Source organism: Watersipora subatra, chromosome 6 (assembly GCF_963576615.1).
Source record: "Watersipora subatra chromosome 6, tzWatSuba1.1, whole genome shotgun sequence".
NCBI classification, from domain to species: Eukaryota; Metazoa; Bryozoa; class Gymnolaemata; order Cheilostomatida; family Watersiporidae; genus Watersipora; species Watersipora subatra.
Window position 1 is genome coordinate 50,870,321 of NC_088713.1, and position 26,910 is coordinate 50,897,230.

A 26,910-nucleotide genomic window follows, 5' to 3' on the forward strand; every position below is an offset into this window, starting at 1 on the left:
ATAACCCAATAATAAGATATTGGCCAAATTTTCTGGTACAATAATAATAATACATTAGTTACTTATTTGGCTTCAGCTGTTATCCAAACCTAAAAAGACGGCAACCTATATGGGCTAGGGGCGCTTATCGGATCCAATCATTAGTATTTACAAGTTTGGATTAAACCAAACAAGGTTCTTCTGTTTTTTAGGTGTGAGCTGTCATCACAAACTTGGAGAATGATTAAGCTAGGCTCCTTTTTAACTTCCCACCCTTTCATAAGTTTCATTATCTTTTTAGACAGCCGTTGCCTGTTCAATTAGAACTCCTGGCATTCAAACTGTGGTTCATTGTTCAATTCTCAAATAGGCTCCTATGGATGGCCAGATCTACATCAACCCCTGAAATGTTCTCTTAGCCAATGTTCTCCGCTAATAACTGTTACTTGTTATTGCTATAATAGTTCAAACAGATTGTGTTGGCAGAAGATTGTTCCATCATACAATAGTTTTCAATTATTATCATGTATGTTTTATTAGGAGTTGCATAATTTCCAATTAGGGATTTTAAATGTTTTTCAATTTGATGAATCCAAACACCTATGTTTAGAATGATTGTGATTAGAAATAATCACTGCCAGAGCAACGAGCTATGGGGATCAGTGAATGTCCAATTTGGCGCAGCAGACCCTCAATGCTAAAGTAATTACATAATACCTATGGAGTGTCTCCAGCTCGACAAAGGATGAGAGAAATTAACAGCAAATGACACAGCAAAAGTGTAGCAGTGCCCGGCTTTGATAGAGACACACTAATTAAGGCAATGCCATTTCACTGTGACTCTGAACTTTGACGTTTTTACTTACTCCAATGCTTTCAGTAAAAGGCTTTCAATAAATTTTAAAGATGTTGTATTTACTCAGATATCATATATATTAAACTGCAAAAAAAAGATTTAACAAAAGTTTTTACTGCCGCTTAATGTAGCAGTGTTTTTAAACTACTGTCATTGACAATCAGTTAACCATGATGGATTAAGCATGCCGATAGCTTGTGAACTGTATACTGTTTTAAAGCATTGCAGAAAGCCCTGCAGTCTTAAAATAAATTTCATAGACATACCAGATAAGTGAGCCTTCCAGAAAGCATTTAAAAAGCATTAAAAGGCACCTATATGCTTCAAATATATTTTTTTTCTAAAGCATTTTATGCACTATGCAAATATTGTTTTTTAAATTTGTGCTCAAATTCATCCCCGCTTTTATCATTGCCTTTTGAACTAATGATTTGGCAAGTCTCTTGCAGTTATCGTTTTAAAAATATAATGATATATTGTATATATATATATATATTATGGTGCATGTGGTAGCGTATAAATTAAAACCATCAAAAATTTACAAATCCTGTAGTGAAGTTTATCTTATCTTGAAATTATCAAAGTGTGGCACTCCTTTGTCTGCGCATGCTAAGGTGAGGCCGGGTTCAGACCAGGGGACAGCTGCGTAATCTCGACTCATTATGTATCCAACAGCTGGAAAGCAAACAAATTGTGTAGCTGCGTATGGGCATCAAATTAATTTAATTGCGCAAATGACGACATTTCTTTCTGTAGGACATAATAGTCGCGCACTCTGAGCTTGTAGTCCATGAGCAATCGCTTGCATAACAGGTACTCTGTCTCACGTGTCTTAGATGCCATATTGGTTCGAACCAGGCCTAAGAAAGGCTGTAAATATAACTCATTATATCTCGTTTCAGTCAGGCTTTTAGCTTTAGTTTCTGATTTAGACAAACAAGGATAGGCTAAAACTCTATTTAAGAAATAGGACAGATAGTGGAGGTAGCAGGTATGTGTGCTTATGCTTTAGCTCTGGCTTATCATGTACTTTGGAGACTACATTGAACTAAAGAATTTATGGTTGTCACTCATACAAAGTAACAAAAAATTAGGACTTTTATTAGAAGCCTGAATGATAGTAGCCTAGCATTTATTTTATATTCATGTTTTTCACGCAGTCACTCTGACTTTATACATGTGTTAGTCGTATAACAACTGAAAAGCAGAAAATCAAAGAAGATAAAGGCTGTTATGAATGCTTAGATATAAAGTTATAGGGAGCAAAAAATATGCAGGTACAAAACCCACCTGACCGCGCAGGCCAAGACAACATATGTAGTTTTAAAAGCTGCAGATAACTGTAGAAATGTCAAGTGATTTGCAGGAATTGAGAGTCGCTATCATTGGTAATGTTTCCGTAGATATGGATTACAGAAAAATGTTGTCTTGCTAACTGGTTGCTAGATGCATGCTTTACATTAAAGCTTCAAGGTCGCGCATGATAAGTTTTTCAACTTTTTAAAGATGTCAAGGGATTCAAAAATGTACAGCAACTGTTTCAATAATATGGTTTACTGAAGGATATTTAAGAATTGAATAGTGAAATGGTATATAATTTATATTGTAATATTCATACAAAAATTATTTCCGTACCATATGCTTATCAAAGCTTCCATTGCAAGGCAAAAGTTAGCAGTAGTTCATTTTCCAGTATAGAAATATAAGATGAGAAATGGATGTAAAATGAGCAACATTGTATAATGCTAGAACTACATGTAGCATCAGCTTTGCTAGCAAGGCTTCGTGAAGGATATTAGATACGCATGACATGAGAAAAATCTTTTACCATGGATGTTTATACTATCAAATGATATTATTAATATTCCCAGTCGCAGATATTACTTTAGGGAAAATGACTATTTTGCCATTAGCTTAGCTTTTGAATATTTTTTTGAGTGGCTAATCAACCATGATACAGATACATGCAAAATAATTAAGCTCTTTGTATACACATTAATATACTAGTTAGCGACAAATTTGTGTGTAGCATTAGCAAAATCAATGGCTAAAATTTGCCTTATAGTTTTCCAGTGTGCTGCAGGACACTTTTTGTCTCTTGTGAGCTTTAGCTTTCAAAGCCAGACATTACCCAGTTCACGAACTGAAGGTCATAATCTAGTAGCTAGCATTATTTAAACATCCATTTGTATATAGCTGAGGGTATGGCATTATGTAATAGCATGGCTGGTGGTTGTTTAGTTCAGGCTAATCCCATCGGCCACTGTCAACACCTCGCTGGCACTTGTTACATGCATTACTCGTGCGTCTTTGTCTATTGGTGCGTTTACACTGGCCGATTTTGTCACCCATTTTGTCGAGCACAGACCAATTTGATGAGTCGGTGTCGGCATCGGTCGGTGTGAGCAAAGAGATCGGTGTTGGTACTGATTTGAAAGTCGGTGTCGGTGAATCCCAGCAGCTCATCAGCCAATCAGAAGCTAGGAGCCTCTGATTAAATGAGCCTAAGCTTTAATGACAGTTCTAAGTTTATGAAACGAAAGGGCTAGGTTTAATGAGAGGCTAGGACACTGTTATTAAACTTTCCCTAGTGCTCTTTCTGATAGTGAGCTTTTATTTAAAGTAATTAAAAGTGAATAGCCAGTTGTATGACTACTACTAGTACTACTACTAGTTCTACTACATGTACTACTTTAAAGGAATTTGCCGGCCCTTACTTGGCACGATCTAAATTATTTCATACAGAAATAAATTGAGTGTGATTTTATTCAATGTTTTATTAGCGAAGGAAATTTACTAGCCGAGGAGCGTACGGCCATTTGCTCTGTCTACTAAGTGTGCGTTGCTCCCTTATATACAATAAAATTGCCCGTTACGGCTAACGGGACTGAGTAGGAACACCAGGTAATAATGTTTAAATGGCTAATAATTAGGCCCGCTAGTGCGCTGATATGGCAACATAAACGAGACAATTGATAGCCTAACAAGTAACAAGGCTATAATAAAAAGGAAGACACATATAATAAAATATTTATAGACTTAAAATATATACAAACATATAATTACATATAATACAGAGTGTCAGAGCTCCCGCAGCCGATCCTGCCATCAACAAAATCTAATCGTCATCGGAAGATTCCATTCGGCAATCAGTAGTTGCTTCTAGCGGTAGTAGTAGGAGCAGTAGTAATAGTGTAGTACTAGTATATAATTTTCCACATCAAGCGCGTTGATTTTTATGTGTACTCGTCTTTGCGTGGTCAGGTGAAGGTCAGAAGATACATGATACAGATACATGCAAAATAATTAAGCTCTCTGTATACACATTAATATACTAGTTAGCAACAAATTTGTGTGTAGCATTAGCAAAATCAGTGACTAAATTTGCTTGATAGTTCTCCAATGTGCTGTGGGACACCTTTTGTATCTTGCGAGCTTTAGCTTTCAGAGCCAGACATTACCCAGTTCAAGAACTGAAGGTCATAATCTAGTAGCTAGCATTATTTAAACATCCATTTGTGTTTAGCTGAGTGTATGGCATTATGTAATAGCGCGGCTGGTGTTTGTTTGGTTCAGAGAAATGGCTAATCCCATCAGCCACTGTCAACACCTCGCTGGCACTTGTTACATGCGTTACTCATACGTCTTTGTCTAACTTGTGATTTACTGTCAACTTGCCTTGGTCAACAAGAATGCATGCTAATCATCAATTGTCTTTTTGTCCTGTAGATTCTGCAATTGTGTTTCGTAATGGTGCTATGATGCCCGACTTGCTTTTGTTGCAGGTATGTACTGACAAGATAAAACAATCTGCCTCTTTTTTTAATTTTGTTTTTCAGGGTTCAATTATATAGTCTATAATTTTGACAACAACTGCGACTTAGTCATTAGCTGAACGCCTTTTTTTCTTGTTATTTTTTTACTGTTATTCATGCCAACAAGAAATTTAAAAATCATGTTGTTTTAAATAATTATAATAAGAGCCTATGGAATACTATTTAAAATAGCCTTTCTCTGTAGGCCCACATAACAAAGATCATAATTAGCAATTGATTAAGCTCTGGTCATGAAATTAAAATTAACATTTTTGTGGTTTAGTGTCATGCTTAGCCTCTGAACATTGATTTCAATGTTTTCCAACTTGTTTCTAACTTGAAAGTTTTGAACTCTTGAGATTACACCATACTGACCCTCTTATAAAGCTTAACCCTGTCTATAACAAATATGATTTCATCTAGTTTTCAATAGCCTAGCTGACTAACCTTACCCACACTGTGTAGTACTGTTCTCATGGTATTGTGGTTGACTTTTGTTAGTACAAAGTAGTATTATACTCACTGGAAATTCGAGAATTATCTTCTCTCAAATCTTGATATTTAAAAGTTTGAGTATTTTTATCTTGTTGGCTAGAATTTAGACTGATGCGTGTGAGATTTGGCGCATGAATTATTTGAACAGAATGGATTAATGCTGGGTTTACTGGGACTGAAAGATGTGTGATATTCAACAACCAGGCTTGCTATGAACTACAGCAACTATGGAAATAATTATAATTGCATTTCAATATCATGATGACTAAGCTGGTGTCTTGTAATAAATTAGGATGTACACATAAAACACCATAGATATAGCATGTTTCAGTCAGTTCTACTAGTTCAATTTAATATGACATGGAGCCAAGTAGTGTTTTTATAATTTTAGTCTCCATTCTTCTGATATGAGATTCTGACGCTTGTCGCCAATGTTTTTGTAGTTCTACCTGCGAAATGATAAAAAGTTATTTTTACCTGTAAAATTACAATTTAAGTATATATATTGAATAATACTTAAATTGTTCTATATACTCGAAGAAGAGATAGAGATAAGGTTTAAGTGATCAAAAAAGATACGTGTATGCAAGGACAAGAACACTCCAGATAACCTAATTGCAAACCAAGAAAACCTCTGTAGTCATAAAAGTCGAAGAAACTGTAGAAATGTCAAGCGATTAGCAGTAGTCGAGAGTTGCTATAATTCATAATGCTTTGGTAGATATGAATTACTAAATAATTTTTTAGCAAGCTTACTTTTTGAACCATGATACAGATACATGCAAAATAATTAAGCTCTCTGTATACACATTAATATGCTAGTTAGCAAAAAATTTGTGTGTAGCATTAGCAAAATCAGTGACTAAATTTGCTTGATAGTTCTCCAATGTGCTGTGGGACACCTTTTGTATCTTGCGAGCTTTAGCTTTCAGAGCCAAACATTACCCAGTTCAAGAACTGAAGGTCATAATCTAGTAGTTAGCATTATTTAAACATCCATTTGTGTATAGCTGAGTGTATGGCATTATGTAATAGCGCGGCTGGTGATTGTTTGGTTCAGAGAAATGGCTAATCCCATCAGCCACTGTCAACACCTCATACGTCATTACTCATACGTCTTTGTCTAACTTGCGATTTACTGTCGAACTTGCCTTGGTCAACAAGAATGCATGCTAATCATCAACTGTCTTTTTTTCCTGTAGATTCTGCAATTGTGTTTCGTAATGGTGCTATGATGCCCGACTTGCTTTTGTTGCAGGTATGTACTGACAAGATAAAACAATCTGCCTCTTTTTTTAATTTTGTTTTTCATGGTTCAATTATATGGTCTATAATTTTGACAACAACTGTGACTTAGTCATTAGCTGAACGCCTTTTTTTCTTGTTATTTTTTTACTGTTATTCATGCCAACAAGAAATTTAAAAATCATGTTGTTTTAAATAATTATAATAAGAGCCTATGGAATAATATTTAAAATAGCCTTTCTCTGTAGGCCCACATAACAAAGATCATAATTAGCAATTGATTAAGCTCTGGTCATGACATTAAAATTAACATTTTTGTGGTTAAGTGTCATGCTTAGCCTCTGAACATTGATTTTAATGTTTTCCAACTTGTTTCTAACTTGAAAGTTTTGAACTCTTGAGGTTACACCATACTGACCCTCTTATAAAGCTAAACCCTGTATATAAAAATTATGATTTCATCTAGTTTTCAATAGCCTAGCTGACTAACCTTACCCACACTGTGTAGTACTGTTCTCATGGTATTATGGTTGACTTTTGTTAGTACAAAGTAGGATTATACTCACTGGAAATTCGAGAATTATCTTCTCTCAAATCTTGATATTTAAAAGTTTGAGTATTTTTATCTTGTTGGCTAGAATTTTGACTGCTGAGTTTGAGATTTGGCACAAGAACTCTTTGAGCAGAATGTATAAGTGCTGGGTTTACTCCACTTGAAAGATGTGCAATATTCAGCAACTATGCTTGCTATGGACTAATGCAACTCGGGATCTAATTATAGTTGCACTTAAATATCACGCTGACTATGCTGGTGTCATGTATTAAGTTAGGTTTTACAAAGAAAAACACCGGAGATGTAGCATGTTTCAGTCAGTTCAACTTGTTCAATTAAAATGACATAGAATGGTGTAGTGTTTTTATAATTTTAGTCTCCAATCTTCTGATTTGAGATTATCACGCTTGTTGTCAATATTTTTGTAGTTGTACCTGCAAAACAAAAGAAAATTATTTTTCATTTGTTTTTACAATTTAGGTATAAGGAACAATACTAATCAAAAGAGTAAATAATGCAGTATCTCATCAATGTTAGCCCTCTGAACCCTCTAGCCCTCTGAACCCTCACCCTCACCTGAACCTATTACGGAATCGCGTAGGCTGTGGCAGAAATCTTAACGGCGGAATACAGGCTTCCACATGGTTCTGTTTACAAAATATGTTTTTAAGCAACAGCAAAAACTAATAAAATTAATTCTTTTGCAGGATGTTAGATTCTAAATTTCACTTCCATTTGTAACATTTTTCACTTATCTTTATCTACTTCCTTCATTATAATAACACATTTTATTAGAATGATATCGCGAAACAATCAATACGACTCATTCGTTGGTAGGTCATAAATGACTGTGATACAAATGTAGAATTTTATGATAATAAATATAAATTTCCAGTAGGCCTATATTTTGAGTCATGAAAGGATGATGAGTGTGCTATGGATGAATATTATCTGTAAATGTTTAATCAGTGTTTAAAATCGTGCGAACTTTTATAGTTTTAGCCCGAATAATGGTGACATACTGTTTTTTTCTGTTTGATGACATCTGCTGTAGGTTGTCCGACTTTTTGTACTGCTGTTTCACCAAATATGATTGCATTGTTAGCACGTTTAGATATATTTGGTAAAAAATTAATAACTTCGGATTGCTGGACATATTGTCTAGGTTTACTGACACGCATTGATTAGATCGAGCAAGGATCAACGGGTTAAAACTCGGTTTTATATCATGGATTTTTACAAGTTTGTATTTATATTTAACAACTATGATATTATCTTACATGTATTTACATAGCATTGTCTAATTTATTTGAAAATTATAGAGCTTTAACTAGCAAATGTGGTTGCTGCCTAATGACACAGGCTTGGGTAATATTTCATACCAAGGGTTAGTACAAAGCCATTTGCATAGCTATTCATCCATATCTCGTGTATTGCTTTTCATTTGACCAGCACTTTATGTATTTCTATATCAAATTCATTGACATATAAACCGGTGGTGACTCACGGTTCCTTCATCTATATAGGCCTGGGCGGTCATCAAGGTCCTCTTCCTTGCATTGTCTTCCGGAAGATTTTGGCGATGAGTAGATCATAAATGTCAGTTGAAGGCTTCTTCCCTGTCATTAGACACATACCCAACCTAATTTTAAACAGCTGGTAAGTCATCATTGACTACTTGACTTGATGGGCTTTGTACCTAATGACCTCCCATATACTTTCAACACATTAGTCATAACTTATAATAAACTTTCATGGGTAGCAAAATAGTAAATGATGCAGAATTTGAAGCGAACACGAGTCAATACACAAACCGAGTCAATACACAAACCGGAGTCAATACACAAACCGGCTATAGGAAATCAATTGATTCTTCAGAAAATTGTGTCAGTCTACCCCAAACCTTCAAAATAAATATATTGATATATATATATATATATATATATATATATATATATATCAATATATTTATTTTGAAGGTTTGGGGTAGACTGAATAGATTTGGGGTAGATATATATATATATATATATATAACAAAAGCCAATGAATAGATTTAAGAATTCAAGCAATTTATTTTTACACAAATTCTGTACCATTCACTATCTCGCTACCCACTTTCGCCTTGAAATTCTAGAAAATTAGAGATGCGAGTTTGCAAGGTGGTTTTTGGTGTATCACTAAATGCCCAAGGATGCGAGAGGCCAGTTACGGAAACTACATCACTTGGTTTTCCCGTCGGGTCTGCTTTAATTTTGTTTTAAAAAGGTTGGCTGAAAATGAGAGTATAAGCAAATCGAAAAGTTTGAATCCAAGAAGAGATGATTTAAAAATGAAAATGAAGAAAAAATAGAATTAGCTCTAATATAAGATCAGAGCGTTTTTTTCAAGTATGTTTTATTCAGCTAAATTCAGTTATATTAAATTTATACTTTAAGTTTGTTTATGCGATTTCACAAAAGTGTAGAGTACCAAGCGTGTTGCATCAAGTCTCTCTCACACCGTCATTAGTGCTATGACTCTCAGAAAGGTCAGAAATTCATATGGTATGCTACTGTATGGACTGCTGCATACTGCCACTACTCAAAATTATGTTATACATAATACTGCTACATTTTAATGCAGACCATAACCTTTACATAGGTATTTGTAACCTTGGAGGCATGGGTATAGAGCATGAATAGATAAAATCATGTATTTTTTCATTGTTATATCTCTTATTGGTAGTTTTTAGAGGATGGCAACACAATAATTTATCTTTAGTTAATTTATATGAAAAACATTTTTTGAGATAGGACTTTAAGAAAATTAACTTGCGAGCTTTTGTCCAAGAATGCATTTTGCTCTCATATCAGACATGACTGTACAGTAGGCGCTCCTAAAAGGGGATGATCGGTTCCAGGAACATTTACATGATAAGGATTTTTCATTATAAGAATGTTAACATACATTTGTACAGGTAAATTATCTAAACCATTTCAGGACCTTTCCAAACTCGCTCATGTGAGAATCTGACTTAAATTCTTTTGAATGTATTGGCGGTGCCTTAACTGCATTATTATTGGTTTTCATCGACAACTTTTCATGATCAACCTCATTGGTTTAATAGACCATGATTGTGGTAATTTGACAATAATTTGATGAAGAGCGCATAGTTTTGACAGCGACAGCGACTTACAACAATTGACTAAGAAAAAATAGTTTCACTATAAAAAAGCGGTAGTACCTTTTCGTCATCTATTCGTCCGTAAGAGCTCAAGATTGCAACTCCAGCTCGTGACATTCAGATGCACTGACCAATAGCCTTAAAAGTATTTATCAACAATTGCACTGCTATATGTACCTATTCTCTGTTCCGTCGTCACTTCAGACAAATTATCACAACAGTCAGAATGTCATGGAAATTGTATGTATTATATGTATAATGCTTTATGTACAGTGTTGGGAAAAAATCTTTGTCCGCCTGTTTAAGTAAGTGTAGCACTGCAATAAATTCATCATAACTTGGAAATATTTTGCACCGCATACATATACCCTGTATCAAAACAATCCTAATGAGCTGAAGAATAGAAATAACTAGATTTTAAAATTGCCAAATATCTTCTATTGTATCAACCGCTGCTTACTCATTCACACTGCATACCAGAAAATATGTCATCGCAAATTTTGTTATTATATCTTCTTTAATTATTTTCTAAATTGAAAATAACAGTCTTGTACTGTTATGGGCCCAGAAAAAAGCCATTGGGGTTGTTTTGCATTTTAATATTTTATCTGGTAGCCTTTGCAGACTATAACCATTCTGCAGCCTTAGGCATGCTGTGAACAAGCCTCACGAGCGCTTGAGTGTTCATAATCTGAAACCAGCAATCATGTTGGACAGCTGGTTTTTTCAAACGCCTTGATCGTGGTAGATCTTTGGTGGTTTGATGCTGCGTTCATTTCTTTACCACTTAATTTTCTTTAGATTGAAATACTCTAAGCTTCTTCGCTATTTTTCTACTGCTCAGATTGGCCATCGTATGCAGGTGAATGATGAGGCCGTTGTAACATTTCTTATCCATGGTTGATGTTGACGCTGGTATGAATTCTGGGATCTCTAGCTGTTCCTTTTTTAACAAGCAAAACTGTAAACCTTTGCTGCACATGCTGTCCAAAAGGACCCGTGTTGTTGTGATAATATTCCACTTGAAAATTAATAATGTCATATTGCGTTTGAAAATGAGTTAATAAGCACTGATTCACATTGATTGGCCTAAAATTGATTATTGATCCCTGATTAACCCTAATTTTATTACTGATGGTGTCAACAAGATCTAATGTTAACTTACTTTTAAATGATGCATGGTTTGTCAGGGTTCAATCCCTCTACATGACTACAACAACAAATTTACCTAAAATGGGCAGTGAGGTTTGAGGTGGACAAAGACTTTCTGACACCACTGTATGTCGCTTTCTTTTCTCGCAGGTGTGGCAAGACAGACTAACACTCAAATCGAACTTTAGAACTCGCCTGATGATACACTTTAAGTTATATGGCGTTTTTGACGCGGTACGAAGCAAAAACTTTACAAAATTGCCTGACTTTTTCTAGAATTTATGCTATAGGAGGTATATGTTATAGGAGCATCTAATTTACTCTAAAAGACCATGTGAGTTTGTGAGGTACAAATATCATGTTTAAAGTGTGCAATAGCTCCCATGTAGGATACTTTTGCTCCCTCATCACCAATTGAACTCTGTTCCAAATTTTGGTCAGGTTACCACGTTTTGTCACAATGTCTCAGCATTTATGCTATATTTTTTGTAGACAAATAAAGTTTATTGTGTATTATCTATTTTTTATCACTTTTAGCCTTGCTTGTTCTCTAGCGCAAAGCCGACCTATTGCTCCTAGCTGTGACTCTGGCACTTATGGGATAAAAGTGCAAGCTGATAATGCGCTGCGTGGCGCTAATCTGCGTTAAAATTCAATCAGCGTGTTCATGCAGAGCGATAAAGCTAGAATTTCTCTACACAACTTTATTGCTAACGAGATGCATTTCGATTGGTTAGTTTTTACCAGAATGTAATTTTAGGCGGGTAATTATTTCTTACTGATGTTCAAAAACGTACAGCAGCGCCAATTTTCTATTTTGTTACGATTGAAACATCTTCAGAACGAACACTCAATTGTTCATGAATTTAATAATAGCACTCCCAGTTCTGTCCATCATAACAAACACAATTAAAAAAAAATCTGAGTTGAAAACCAACATCTGGAGTCAATCGTTGCGCCGGTTGACCATCTTGAGAAGGGTAAATATTTAATATATTAAATATGAAAAACCACTACAAAATATAATATGTATAAAAAATTTGTAAAAACAATACAGTTAAAAATACAAGAATCGTTTTTCTTTTGTCTTCTTGTAGTGTAGGCAGTGTACACTCTTTGAAAGGGAGATAGGTTTAATAACAAATGTGGAGGTTGTTTATGTTGTAGCCTAGACGACGACATTTTTACTGGCCTAAATTTATCAACAACTCCGAAAAAACTAATGATACGGATTTTTATTGGCAGTTTGTGAGCGTGCCCATTATATCATTTACTAGTAAATCGCTCAAGTGTGTTTATGCACGCACCAGCGATATCTTCGCCCTCCTCATGACGCTTGCAATAAAATCGCCCTGTTTGGACCTTAAAAGCTCCTTGCTATATTTTCAAAAAAAAGTGAATATACTTAAACCTATACCTATACTGAGAAGGTAACTTACCTCCTCAAATAGAGGTGGCGTTCATTAAAAAGATGGCGCTCGATTTTCAAAGCACTCTCCTGATGTGGTCCCAAATAGCGGTGCCAATCAAATCAAGGTGCATTCAAATATAGGTTTAACAGAAGCTCACTTTTAACATTTCTTCCAATACCAAGTTGAAGGTGCTCAGAGACTCTGTGCATAAAGTCCTCATCAACTTATTTTTTTATACAATGTTAAAAACTTTGTGCTTTTGTAGAAGTTGTTTAATCTGGAGAACGAAGATGAGCTCACCAAGCAGAACTATTGTTCTTTAATCATATTCTCACAGAACTAATCATATTGGCCTACAAGTTTTTTGAAAAAACTGAAGGGTAAGTTGATGAGTCCTCTACTTTTTGTAGTCCTAATCTTCTGATAATTAAATTGGGCTTTGATGACTAAAGTGAGCTCTGGAGACTGCAGTCATTACATTGGGTAGTTGGCTACACTAAAATACTATAGCACTGACAATCCGCAAAAACAGTAAAACAATAGTTATGAAGCAAAATAACCATGTATGGAGTGGCATGTACAATTGATATTTAAATTGTACAAATACAATATCAAAGTATTAAAATATTAACCATTTTTTAAAGATTGAATGTATTTCTTAATGAGTGTAGCCTGGGTTTTCCGAATGGAAAAAGTCTAAAACACAATCAGATTTTGGTCTAGTCCATTAACTGAGTGCGTACAACAGGCTGCGCAGTGCAGCTCAGCACAATGTATGCTTATAACCAAGAGCAATGCGCTAAAAAAATCTTTGTACAAAACATTTCTTATTAGTGAGTAGGCAATTAGTTAGCCGGTCATATGTGTACCTAATAGAAAAAAACCAATCGCCATTCTGCATCTAACTAATAGAAAACATGTTAACAGCCAATAGGGACCAAAGTTTTTGAGAATCATTATTTTTGTTTTTACAGTTTATTATTGCAATAAACAGCTGTGTTAGACCTTTACAGCTACCAAGGTTTTAGAAATGGGCAATAAATAAACCTTTGAAAAATGGACTACTGATTGCTACCTATTGTATCAGCAAAAGAGGATGAGAACCTGACCAAGCTCATACTGCAACACACTTTTTAGATTTTTTGTCGGTAACATTAGGCGTAAAACCTTCTGCTGATTAATGTGTATGTTAAAAAACTCTGATAGGCGGTGCGGTTCATAAATAGGGTCATCTTAATCTGAGGGCACACTTCATTGGTGAAAATTAGGTCTTTAATAAGAGCCATCACATGTAGGACAAATTAATGTACCAAAGTCTGTTCTCTTCTAATAAAAAGTGTATTACGTTATTCAATAGAAAAATGATATGGTAATGATGCTACCACTACCAGGCACAATAGCCTTTTAGCTTTTACTTTGAACCAATTTTTATTTACCCTTTATAGCCACAATGTTTGCGCTTTAATTCTGGAGTTGTCTGTTCGTGTAATAATGTTCTATCTACCAATCTTTCATACAAATAAAAGCGTCCACAAGAACCCTGGCCATCATTTTTTAGCTGTTTTTTATGAAATCTAGAGGCATTTGAAACGTTCTTTCTTCCAACAGCGTCAATAATTGTTTAACCTTGTCTTAGCATTTTATAACATATTGAAGGGTAAAGTAACAATTTGTTCAAAACTTCATGAACTTGTGGTATGGCTCTTACTCTGTTTTTTACACTAAGCCTGCTTATAAAAATGCTGATGAAATGCAGTTGCATTTAAATTCTGCATAAATTGTCTAAATTGTTTTTTATCACGGCTTCATTAAGAAATTAAATACTTGGTAAATTTTGATCTTGCAGCCATTTTTTCCCAATCGTGCACGCAGTATGATGCTCAATTACAACAAGGCATGAAGTAAATGTAATACGAAGGAGTTATTGCACTGATTTCTTATGTCTTAATTTTATTTTGAAGCTGTTTCAGTGTGAACTCTTAAACTACCAATAGTACAGCTCGTTTGGCAATGTGTTTCTGTATGGCCAAGTGCTGCATGATGCGGCTTTAGCAAGCTTTTGTACAAATTGTTTCCGATTACTGAGTAATTAGTAAATTACCGTATTACATCTATACCTGATTAAAAAAAGCTATTATTTGCATATTTTGAGCAAATAAGAATGCGTTTACAACCTGAGCATAATATTGCTTTGCAAAAACTTGTTTTATGAAATCTTCTTACTGATGACCAGTAATTTCAGAAGCAATACAGCCATAAATGGTTACTAACTTCAAATCTATAGACTGAGTAACTTTATTGAGCAATAGTACTAATGAGAGTAATTATGTTCATCAGATTAATTAACATGTAAACTAATAATATTCATAAATCATCCGACTAGAGTTTTGTGCTTATCTCACAGTAATTTCAAAATGGACGAAAAGTGGTCCCTCTCACTCGGCAACTTGTTTGTAATATTTTTGGGGGCATGAACTGACATAAAAACTTATGCTGACAAACTTGCTATAAAAATATTGTTAATAAACAATTGGGGTGTAAAGTTATAACCATTTATACACTCTTTTTAGAAATTAGGTTTCACGAAACACTTATGTCGCGGTAGAGAGATCCATTTGGTAGTAAAGGAGTTGAAGTTATAAGCAGGTAGATCATATGGGTCGCGGTCACAGAAACCATGGTTAAGTCGCAAATCAGGAAGTTGAGTTATTCGACTTTGAAGTTGCACCAACTGAACTTATAATATTGGTAACAAATTTTGTAACCTGTAGTTCTGGACCAATCAAAGAGTGATCTTTCTGAATCTGAAGTCAGTTTAGCCAATAAAAGTATTTTACCCTGGAAAAAAAACTTAAAACCGTTGCTATGCTAAACAAGAAGTACTGAAAAATGGTGTCCGATTTAAATAATTGTTTCTTTTTTGCCAATTTTAAAGGTAACTTTGACATTTTGGACACTTGTAATAAGTACTTTGGAATTCTAACTGATGTCAAAAGCAGTGAAAGTAAAGGGAGTTGCGGTGATATTTTCCTAACGATTCTTACCAGAATACTACAATATTTAATAATAAGAATAATTATTCAATTTTTATGAAATTATAGTCAGATTTAGTTAGGAGAATAATTATTTGAGTTTGCAAGGTCGAAGTATATAGTGACCGATGGTGTGCAATATGTTACTGTTGTTAATTTTATAAAGATTTGGTTGATGATTTGGGTGTGCCCAATATCGCGATACTTTCAAGCTGTTTTTAATATCTGCAAAATTAAGTAATACACTTTCTTATAAATATACAGCTATTTCTTTGAAAACCAGCTAAAATCTGTTTAGATTTTTAAATTCAGCATAATGTTTTGAATCCAAGTGCAGAAATCTAGATAAATATCACAATATCTTGATATTGGTTGCTATGTCATTTTGAAATGTAAACAAAACTGTACATTTGTTTTCGTTTCTCAAACTTTAACACCAGTTTTCTTGGAACTATGTTTTTGCACTAATGGTAAACGTGCTTCAGTTTTTTGACCATAAAATCTGCTGTAATTTGGCTAGAATCAAAATTTTGTTTGCTAAACCTTGTAATCCCGACTTACCATGAATTCTGTGATCATGACACATATTAATAGTTAATGCACTGTTTGGAACTTATAGTGCTATTGTAGAACTGTAATAAAAATATGTCATCACTAACAGAAATTAACTACCAGTTTTGATTTTGTATAGGTGTCTTGTTTTCTATTACAGATTTTAATGCGTTTGCAGGACAAAATGAAGCAACTGCAAGAGGTTTATCATATAATTTATTTCAAATTATGTTATTATGATAAAACTTTCCGTAGCAAACTTTCATTTGGCTAATACTTGTATCCATTTTTGACTAAAATAAGTCGAACCAATTTGTTTCACTCCTACTACCTGCCCTAAATTGGTGCAAATGGTCATCAGAAATGTGCTTTCTTTGCGCTGCTAAAATGGCCCATTAAATGTACTTTAATTTGATGAAAACTCAAATATTGGTTAATTATTGGCTTTTCCAAAATACCGTAAAATACCCATCTGATTTGCATGTACGACTTAGCTGTCCAAGTTGTCACTGCATGGTACTGGAGCTTGTTATCATTTTGCTTGATGAAGGTTGACTTGCAACAAAATTTCATTACGGTTATTTGGTATCAAAAGATTCACCATGGCTTACTCTGCTGTGTTGTAGGTGCAAAATATGGAGAACTGTGATTACAAGCTCTTAAAAGCTAAAAAAGAAACAGTTAATCTCCGCGATCCCGAAACCGCCGTAGATTGGAATCAATTTATTTCTCTGACATAGTAAAATGATTTGGTTATTGTTTTGACAAGTGATCTTCTCACATGAATTGTAAGTTCCGTAAAAGGCTCAATATAAAACTTCTTGTAGCACTAGTTTATGACATAAACTTTGGGTTTCACCAAAGAGCTCTTACCAAATATAGATGCTCGCTAGTTTACAACTTTGTTTTGGGTTGATCTAATCGTCTAGTCGCAATCTGATCATGTGACCCATGCTTCTTGCCAAACAGCGAGCATAATTTCCGCAGCATTTTTTGACTATCACAGGTGACCAACAGGCTTTTCATGCTTATCAGATGATGATATGCATTCCTTCGAGCTAAGGTTAAAAATTAAACAAATTTTTATGGCAGGTTTTGAGATATCAGTGCTCAAAGTGACATCAATACAGTGATGAGGAAACAGATGCTTGAGGACAATAGACATCATTTTATTGAATGCGTGAAGTTTATTTGTGAAATAATTTAAATGAATGAGGTTGCATGAAAGTGTAAACAGAAGCCATCTTGTTGAGCTACGTTCCATTTGACCCATTTTTGGAACGGGATTGTAATCTTCGGCAATTTTGTGATGGCGGCGATTAACTGTTCGCTTTTCAGCTTTTAAGAGCATGTTATCACATTTCTACATATATTGCACATGCAACACAACAGAGTAAGACATAGTGAATCTTTTGATACCAATTAACTGTAGTGTGAATTTTGTTGCAAGTCAACCTTTAAGCATTAGTGATCTTTTCGAAAAATGACAAGACTTTCTTTTGGAAACATACCTTTCAAGCAACAACGGTATGCGAGTGCCACTGTACGTAATTTTGATTAATATTCTTAAACTTCATAATCATTCTTAATATTGACTAAGTATAATTGCTTTTTAGTTTGTGTATTTCTTTATGTAATTTTTTTCTGTGAATGTTTAGCTGAAGCTTGTGCAGGGCTGTCATCAACAACAATTTAGTTGAATGTCATTTACTAGTTATTCCGTTTTACAAATTGGACTGTGCCCTGTGAAATAACTGCTTTATTTTAATTGTGTATACAGCTCCTATTCACCCTTGCATGTTTATATTTGTCATGTTCTTGCATTCTGGTTGCCTGACCATTGACGATAGCACTTGTACAGACTATATGTAAGCATAGTGTCTGGGATAGGAACTGAAACTCACAGTTAAAACCTATGGTGACCAGCTCTAAACTTTACCTTGCAATAATATCTAAAAGCCAAGTCCAGATCAGGGTCAGACTACTGACTATCAATTTTACAAATGAGTAATTGCTTTTGAAATACCACTTCAACATTTGAAGTCCATTTTTTTAATAGGATATGAATAAGTTTTTACATTGCTTAACTCGCGTTCTTCTACTGCCTACAAATCACAATGATGACAAATATCAGAGCTGGGATTGAGAGTCATAAGCTAAAATATCAGAGGCACTTCTGCTTGCTCAGTTTTTCCTTTTTTTGCAGCAATCAATGAGCTTGCAATTGATTAGCTATGAACAGAGTTTAATTTAAATCGGAAAATCATCTATTCAAAAAATGTGATATTTCTATTTTGTTATTACTAATTGCAGGGTGTTGCTATAACATGTTCCGCACCCACTCTGGTGCTAGACAAGTTATCTAAAGAATTGGCGATTCAAGGTTACAAAAGCTTACATATTTGGGGAGGTTTCTGGTCAGAGGAGAGCGGACAAAGGAACTTAGTGAAGGTAAATTATGGTGTCAAAACACCAAAATATTGAGTGACATAGAATGAACCTTGGTGAAAAACAATATTTTTTTAGATGTATTTTACAAATATTGAGATGAAAAATTTTGTGCTAGTCCGAAAATTTCAATAATATGTATTTGGACGATGTATCTAATAGTCTGCAACAAGCTATAGCTTTTTTTTTAACTCTGAATGACACTCGTATTGCTCAACTTGCATTTTTGTACCATTTACAATCTCTGTTTGTGAGAAATGTACCTTTTGTTCCAAATCCAGTTCGGCCTGTCATAGCTGTTTTCTGAAGTCATCATTCAATTTTCGGGATTAACGGGGACCAGGGTCTTTTGTGGACAGTGAAAACCCACAAAATAAAAAGTAATGTTTTTAAGTATATACATAAATGAGCCAAACTTTAAGGCCAAAACACTTGCATTGTTTCATTAGCATAATGTATTTGTTTCCTATGTGAAAAGTAAATTAATGTTCCTTTCATTGACTTTTAGGTCATATTCTAACTTAAATCCAAGTATTTTAACTCAAATTATGAATTTTTTGTACTATGGGCATAGATCAGATTTCTATCTGGTTGGAATAGCTGTACAGCAAATTTTGCTATAATGTACATGTATACCTATTATAACGCAAATTCCTCTCAATGTAAAGAATTTATGTAAAGCTTTTGTTTGACCAACATAAGTAATGCCATATAGGGTAAAGTGTCAAGTTGGTGAAAATTCCCAAATTTATTAACAAAATTTTCATAGTTGTCCTTAAAAATATCGCTTACATTCTTACTAAACTTGAGCAATGATAAGATGCATAGGGTTCGCTATTATAGATACCAATACATTGTTAAACTAGTTTGTCATTAGAGATTGTCATTTTTGCCAAAAATATGTAAAATGATTCGCCTCGCAAGAAATCAGAAATATTTATCAGTGAAAGCTTTGGAGTGTTAATACAGACAGACTCCTACTTATGGACATTCGAGTTACGAACAACGGTACATACGAACAGGTCTGCGTGTATATTCATCGATAATACCGACTGTATTACCGACGTATTAGCGGCAGAAAGAGGCGCTATGTAGAAGCATCACCCAGCATCCACCTTCCTCTGCCCAGTTTGTTGCAGTGCATAAGTGTGTGAACGTATCTCCAATGCGCAAATAACTTTTTTATTTTTCCTGTATGTATTGTAAAGGAGTTTGCCGACCTTTACTTGGCACGATCTAGACTAATAAATAAAAAGAAGAGTGTGTGTAGTTTCATTCAGCTTTTTATTAGCGAAGGAAATTTCACTATTCGAGGAGCGTACATCTATCTGCTCTGCTCAAATAAATGAGATCGCTCCGTTATATTCAGTAATATCAACCGTTCCGTCCTAACGGCAAACGGTGAGAACACCGGCTAACAAGGTGAATAAATAGGACCGCTAGCGAGTTGGTATGACAACAATAAAAGTGACGATAAATGATAGTGTTATGATGGGATATCAGATATAACAATAGCATAACGAGTGAAACAACGGTATAATAAAAGGACAACACATTAAAAGGACAACAACGATAAGTTCCAGCATAACGATTAAAACAATGATACAATAAAAAAGGACAATACATACAATCAATAAGAAATGCAGTGTCATGGCCCGGCGTCCACCACAGTATTCTCTCCATTTTATTAAAAAGTTTTTTCAGTACAAACCAATTTACAGGTTACTTATACAAGCCTTAAACATACTTATATAAACCTTCAATATACTTATATACATGTAGGCATAAATAATAAATAAATACATTTTAAGCATAAATTATAATACAAAATATAGCTCTGAAGCAACTTACGAACAAATTCACTGTACAAACAAATGTTCGGAACATAACTCGTTCGTAGGTTAGGGACCGTCTGTATACCAAGCTGAATGTCATGATATCTAGTCTCATCAAAATCTATCTTGCTCCCAAGCTCTTCCCGACGATGGATAAATGATAAGTCATACAGACACTGATTTTACTTTGTTAGCTAGCCGCAACAAGTAGCAGTCTGTCTCTTGTGGCTTTTATTCACCTCACCTTCTTTTTGATCTCCAAATTCATGTTTACTACCTTCAAAACTGAATGTTTTTTCAATTGCCAAATCAGTTGATATCAGCATCAGAATTAAATTTTTAGCTGAGCTAGAATTTATTTTTGTCATCTCAAATAGTCTACGAAGATGAACTGTTATAAACGAGCGCATTTGCACAGACATGCTAATGGCAAAGAGTAGCTTTATTATATAAGCAGAGACTAAATAGTGTAAACAAAAGCTAAAAATATGTTTTAATAGAAACTTTTCAACTATTTAAAGAATTTCAATAGTGTCTATATAATTAATGATTAATGTATAATCCTAAATATTTAGGATTTGTTTGGAGTGCGCGAGAGGACAACTCTGCTTTGCAGAGTAACATGGCAGTAACCCTATGCTTAATTTGTACATGTATGCATTGCAGTGAAAGGCATATTCATACACACCAACCTTACAGTGTTAAAGGCCAACTGAATGAAAAGGGACTTTTATACAATTTATAGTCAATTTGTGCATGGAAAAAATTGACCGTGTAGACAGTTAGGAATTTTACTCAGCTCAAGATTTTGAATCAACTTGGCTTGTACTAAAAAATACCATGGCAGTGTAGAGTGCTGTAAAAGATTATCAGTTGCAATAATTATGCATTCAAATATTGCAAATTATTACAAGGTCAATTAGCATAGTTGTAGTGTCAGTCTAGCAAGGTAAATGTTGCAAGTTCAAATCCTGTGGGATGCAATATTTTTCCATTATCCAATGGTGGCTTTATATGGACAGACACGGTTCTCATCACAGTACAGGCTGAATGTGTAAAATTTTGTAGATTTTGGTGCATTTTGCTTAGAAATAAGAGGAATGGTAACGCTGTAATTATTAGTTTGTAAAGCAAAGCTTTTCTTAACCCAACTATTCATTACATTTTATATTTAAAAGATACCATTCTTACCTAATAGTTTGACAAAAAAGCTTTAGCTTAAAAGAAAGCATTAATGATAATGTTTGTTGTTTTTTACTTTTATTGAGTTAACTTGTGTTAACAACATCGAAACAAGAATTTTTAAGGCTTACTAGGTTAATTTTTTTTTAGGCAAAACATCAACATAGTGAGAACTGCAATCTCTTTAGGGGAAACATAATTATGCAGAGTTTTAGTAGGAAAGCATCTTCTGTGCGACCTAAATTTAGTACAGCCACCGATATAGCTTGCTGCAAAAGCCTACTCTTCAAGTTTCTGGCCAATCTCCTAAGCGTTCTAAAACAACATGATGGAGCACACTTTTTAGTCAGTATTGTTTTAAAGCTGGTTTGGTATCTTGGGAAAGTCTGTAAAATGAGTAGTGTTCAACATTCTCCTAATTTTTAACTATACTAACAGGTTAATAACTGGTTTCTTTGCAGGTAGAGCAGCATATTTACCAGTGGAGGCAAAGTGGTCAAGATTGCCTAACCTTCAAACAACAAGTTGATGTTCAATTTCCAAAAGGCTGAAATGTCCAGTGACTGTGTCAATTTCCAGTGACTGAAATGACATCCAACCTTAAAGTTCTTTCGGTAGCTGGACGTGTCTACAGTCAGCAAAGTTCTCTTGCGAATTGCTTCAAAGATCTCTAGCTAAAATCATATTTTAAACGTTGTGCAGAGCCATTAGTTACAGCTACCACCACTGCACACATTATACTCGAGGTGCCAGGAAATGGTCACACAATTTGCAAGACAATTATGGAGCTCAGTGTTTTGAAGCTCTACAGCTTTATTTGACAGAAATAAAATAGTCCACTTTTGTTGATGTTTTATGGTATTCTTGTGAATGCTTTGATTTTTAATCTTTTGGTAATGTAACAGCTGTTTTGCCTGCTTTTGATAGGTTGCTCCATTTGCACTAAAGACTTTTAGATTTATACAAACTCATTGTGTTTTAAGAATATTTTATTTGTCACCGTTGCACTCACTTAAGCAATTTGTTTGACGTACTTATATTGAGCTTTCCTTTTCTGTAAAATCAACTCCTTGACGGGGTTGCTTAAAAAGTCAATTTTTTTCCTTATGAGTAAGTTTGGGCTTTTTTTAAAGAAATATGCTGACCAATGTTGATAAATGTGAGTTAGATATACATGCATGCAATCTGCACAGTGTGTTCAATGTTACTGCATGGTTTCATCGAAAGCTCTTATCTGAAACCTGTTATAATCCAAAGGGCCCCACATATGCTATATTTCCCAGTTTTGCCTCAGTAGCAATGAATTGACTTAATCAAATTGTATAAGTAATAAATGTGGCCACAGGTATGCGAATATCCCATGATTGACATTTATGTTTTAAAAATTGAGTGTCTCTGACTCTACCAGGCATATTTGGCAGCATGAATATAATATGCACTGTTTTAATTAATATACGTTTTAAAAGTTTTCTATTTGACAACCAGGATGGTTTCAATACTAATTACTTGATGTCAATACCATCATAGTTTTTATTGCAACATATTACAACTTTTTTAAAATGGACCAAATGCTTGTTTTTGCCATGCATGCCCACTAACAAGCTATTAAGGGAAAGCATAAGTTTTCAATTTTATGAATAATACGTATGATAAACTTTAGATCAAAGCACACACAGATGTGCCTGCAAATCGGTTTTCTTAAGATTTGTTGGCAAAATCCCTGAAACCCAAATTAGTTTGCTTTTTTAACCAATTGATAGAAAATTAAATGATGCAATAAAGGTTCATTACAACTAAAAAGAACCAAACTAAATATCATAATTAGCTAAATTTATATAAAAAGAAAAGAATTAGAGCCTGGAACTAGGACTATCTAATTCAAGATATAAAAACATAATAGGAGGCCCTGAAATTAATGAGAAGATAACTTCTCTTGCAAAAGAGAAGACAACTCAGAATTTTGTATAAAGATTTTCAAATTTTACGCTAATGGGAGGTCCTCCATTTCAAACTACAGAGCCTCCTAACCTGCAAAATTTTCCAAAATGTTGAACTCTCCGGCAAAATTTATGCAAAATACAAAATAGATACGTATGCGATCAGCATGACGAGTAGAGTTGTTTAAGCATGTTTCTAGCGAAGCCTCCTATCAGAAGCCTCCTATTATCAGAAAGCCCTATATCGTGGATATATTTTCCAAAGTGGCCTCCTATTCAATCTAATTTGACTATATATATATATATATATATATATATATATATATATATATATATATATATATATATATATAAACTATTACTAAACTAAATATATTAAAGCGAGAGAGTAAGAAAGAGAGATAGAGATAGAGAGAGAGAGAGAGAGAAAGCGAGAGTGAGAGCGGAAGAGGGAGAGAGAGAGAGAGTGAGAGATATATATACAGTGAAACATGGATAACTCGCCCTCGGATATAGCGAACACATGGTTAACTCGAATGGGTTTGCTTGGTCCGTTCCCACCCAATGATAAATGGCTGTATATAACTCAAACTCAACACTGTTATAACGAACTGTTTTTTGCCCAACGGCTACCGAAACGGTTGCTATCGCTTTAGAAAATCCCTTTATTCCAAGCCATAAAGGTAAACCTCAACTTTTCGTAATTCATAAGCGTCGTTATTACCTCCATCGGCAAAATATTTTTGTCAACAACTTTTCTAAAGGTTTGGTGAAATTTGATTTATCCTGCTATACGATGAATAGCACGGGCTAGCCGGGTCATGCGCGCAAGGATTTTTGCCAGGCACATACAAAACAAAAACAGCATGTTGTTTTTGTTTTGTATTTGCGTGGCGAAAATCTTTGACTTCGTGACCCGGCTAGCCCGTGGTGAATAGTTTTCCGGCGTTGATTCCGTGTTGAATCAACGTCGGAATGTTGAATGTTTAAAACGTCTTAAAATTGTTGTAAGTAATTAAACGTATACGTTGTCTTAGCTAAAAAAACTATTCATCGTTTGACCTAAACACAGAATACGTGTGTGCACTCAATAAGTATTCATTCAAAAAGCATGAGTGATATACAATGTACCGTAAAACCTCGTAAAACTTTTATTTGAATTGCCTCGGAGTGTTGCTCTTAACGAATCCCAGGTAAAGTAAGGTAATCTTTGCATAAACTTCGAGAAAAATCGGCAAAATTGATCGCGGGTAAAACGCTCAAAAGAAAAAGATGTATTTTCTTTTGAGCATTTCAGCAACGATCAAGTTTTGCCAATGTCAATCTAAAAAACGTCCTGGCAATAACATCACCTCAAACAACAAACCAATCTCAAGTGATAGAAAAATCTCTATACTTTTTGATAAAAACGTTTTAAGCTTTACATTAGAAGCATTAAATTTGAAACAAGTCATTTGTGCTTTTGATTTATATTATAGTTTGTATATGTACATGTATCTATTAATAAATAAGTAAATACATGGACTTGTGACAGTGCTCTGATAACTTGAACGCTCTGATAATTCGAACACTTTTGCTCGGTCCTTTGAAGTTTGAGTTATCCGAGTTTCACTGTATATATCTCACTCTCTCTCTCCCTTTTCCGCTCTCACTCTCGCTCTCTCGCTTTCTCTCTCTCTCTCTATCTCTCTTTCTCACTCTCTCGCTTTCTCTCTCTCTCTATCTCTCTTTCTCACTCTCTCGCTTTCTCTCTCTCCCTCTCTCTCTCCCTCTCTCTCCCTCTCTCTCTCTCCCTCTCTCTCCCTCTCTCTCCCTCTCTCTTCCTCTCTCTCCCTCTCTCTCCCTCTCTCTCCCTCTCTCTCCCTCTCTCTCCCTCTCTCTCCCTCTCTCTCCCTCTCTCTCCCTCTCTTTCCCTCTCTCTCCTTCTCTCTCCCTCTCTCTCCCTCTCTCTCCCTCTCTCTCCCTCTCTCTCCCCCTCCCTCTCCCTCTCTCTCCCTTTCTCTCCCTCTCTCTCCCCCTCTCTCCCCCTCTCTCCCCCTCTCTCTCCCTCTCTCCCCCTCTCTCTCCCTCTCTCTCCCTCTCTCTCCCTCTCTCTCCCTCTCTCTCCCTCTCTCTCCCTCTCTCTCCCTCTCTCTCCCTCTCTCTCCCTCTCTCCCTCTCTCTCCCTCTCTTTCCCTCTCTCTCCCTCTTTCTCCCCCTCTCTCTCCCTCTCTCTCCCTCTCTCTCCCTCTCTCTCTCTCCCTCTCTCTCTCGCTCTTTTGCTCTCGCTCTCTCGCCATCTCGCCCTCTCGCTCTTTCGCCCTCTCGCTCTTTCGCTCTCTCTCTCTTGCTCTTGCTTTCTCTCTCGCTCTCTCTCTCCTTCTTTCTCGCTCTCTCTCTCTCCTTTTTTCTCGCTCTCTTTCTCACTCTTTCTCTCTCTCTCTTTTGTTCTCCCTCACTCTCTCTCGCTTTCTCTCTCTCTCTCTCTCACTCTCATTCTTGCTCTTTTGCTTTTGCTCTCTCTCTATCTCTCTCTCTCGCTTTCTCACTCTCTCACTCTTTCGCTCTCTTTCTCTCGCTCGCTCGCTTTTGCTTTTGCTCTCTCGCGTTCTCTCTCGCTCTTTCTCTCCCTTTCTCTTGCTCTTTATCGCGCTCTCTTCCAAAATCAGTAAAAGCTCAGCAGATGTAAAAGTTTCAAATTGAACTTACTTCATCAGAACACCAGCCAGCACTATGCATCCAACAGCCACAACAAAAACGAAAATGCCTTTTTGGCTAATAGACATTTGGCTAGCTTCTTTCGGATCTAGAAGTAATTACAACAACCACATGCATAAATGTCAACTTTTACACCGTCATCCACTTGATACTCGACTTATGAAAATGTAAGTATAGAAGCAAAAATGAATGCATGGCTAATCTAGGGCCATAATGGCAGTACTGTGACGCACTATGTAAATATATATATACATGTATATATATATACAGTCAAACATGGATAACTCGTCCACGGATAGCTCGAACACATGGTTAATTCGAACGGTTTCTTTGGTCCGTTCCCACGTAATGATAAATTGCTATAGATAACTCGAACTCAACACTGTTAATTCGAACTGTTCTTTTGCCCAACGGCTACCGAAACGGTTGTTATCGCTTTAGAAAATCACTTTATTCAAAGCCATAGAGGTAAACCTCATATTTTTGTAATTCATAAGCGTTGTTATTACCACCATCGGCAAAATAATTTTGTCAATGACTTTTCTAAAGGTTTGGTC

The 26,910-nt window shown here is 35.2% G+C and overlaps 1 protein-coding gene and 1 long non-coding RNA gene across 2 annotated transcripts in view; one reads left to right on the plus strand and one right to left on the minus strand.

Annotated features, from left to right (window-relative positions):
• LOC137398343 (CAP-Gly domain-containing linker protein 1-like) overlaps nucleotides 1–26,910 on the minus strand; it is a 533,051-nt gene that overhangs the window by 463,866 nt on the left and 42,275 nt on the right. The gene's annotated exons all lie outside the window — the stretch shown is intronic.
• On the plus strand, nucleotides 6,337–22,264 carry LOC137399004 (uncharacterized). The gene is made up of 5 exons (XR_010979109.1): nucleotides 6,337–6,403; nucleotides 8,470–8,602; nucleotides 12,936–13,050; nucleotides 18,568–18,705; nucleotides 22,181–22,264. It is a non-coding gene; the product is annotated as an uncharacterized lncRNA (long non-coding RNA).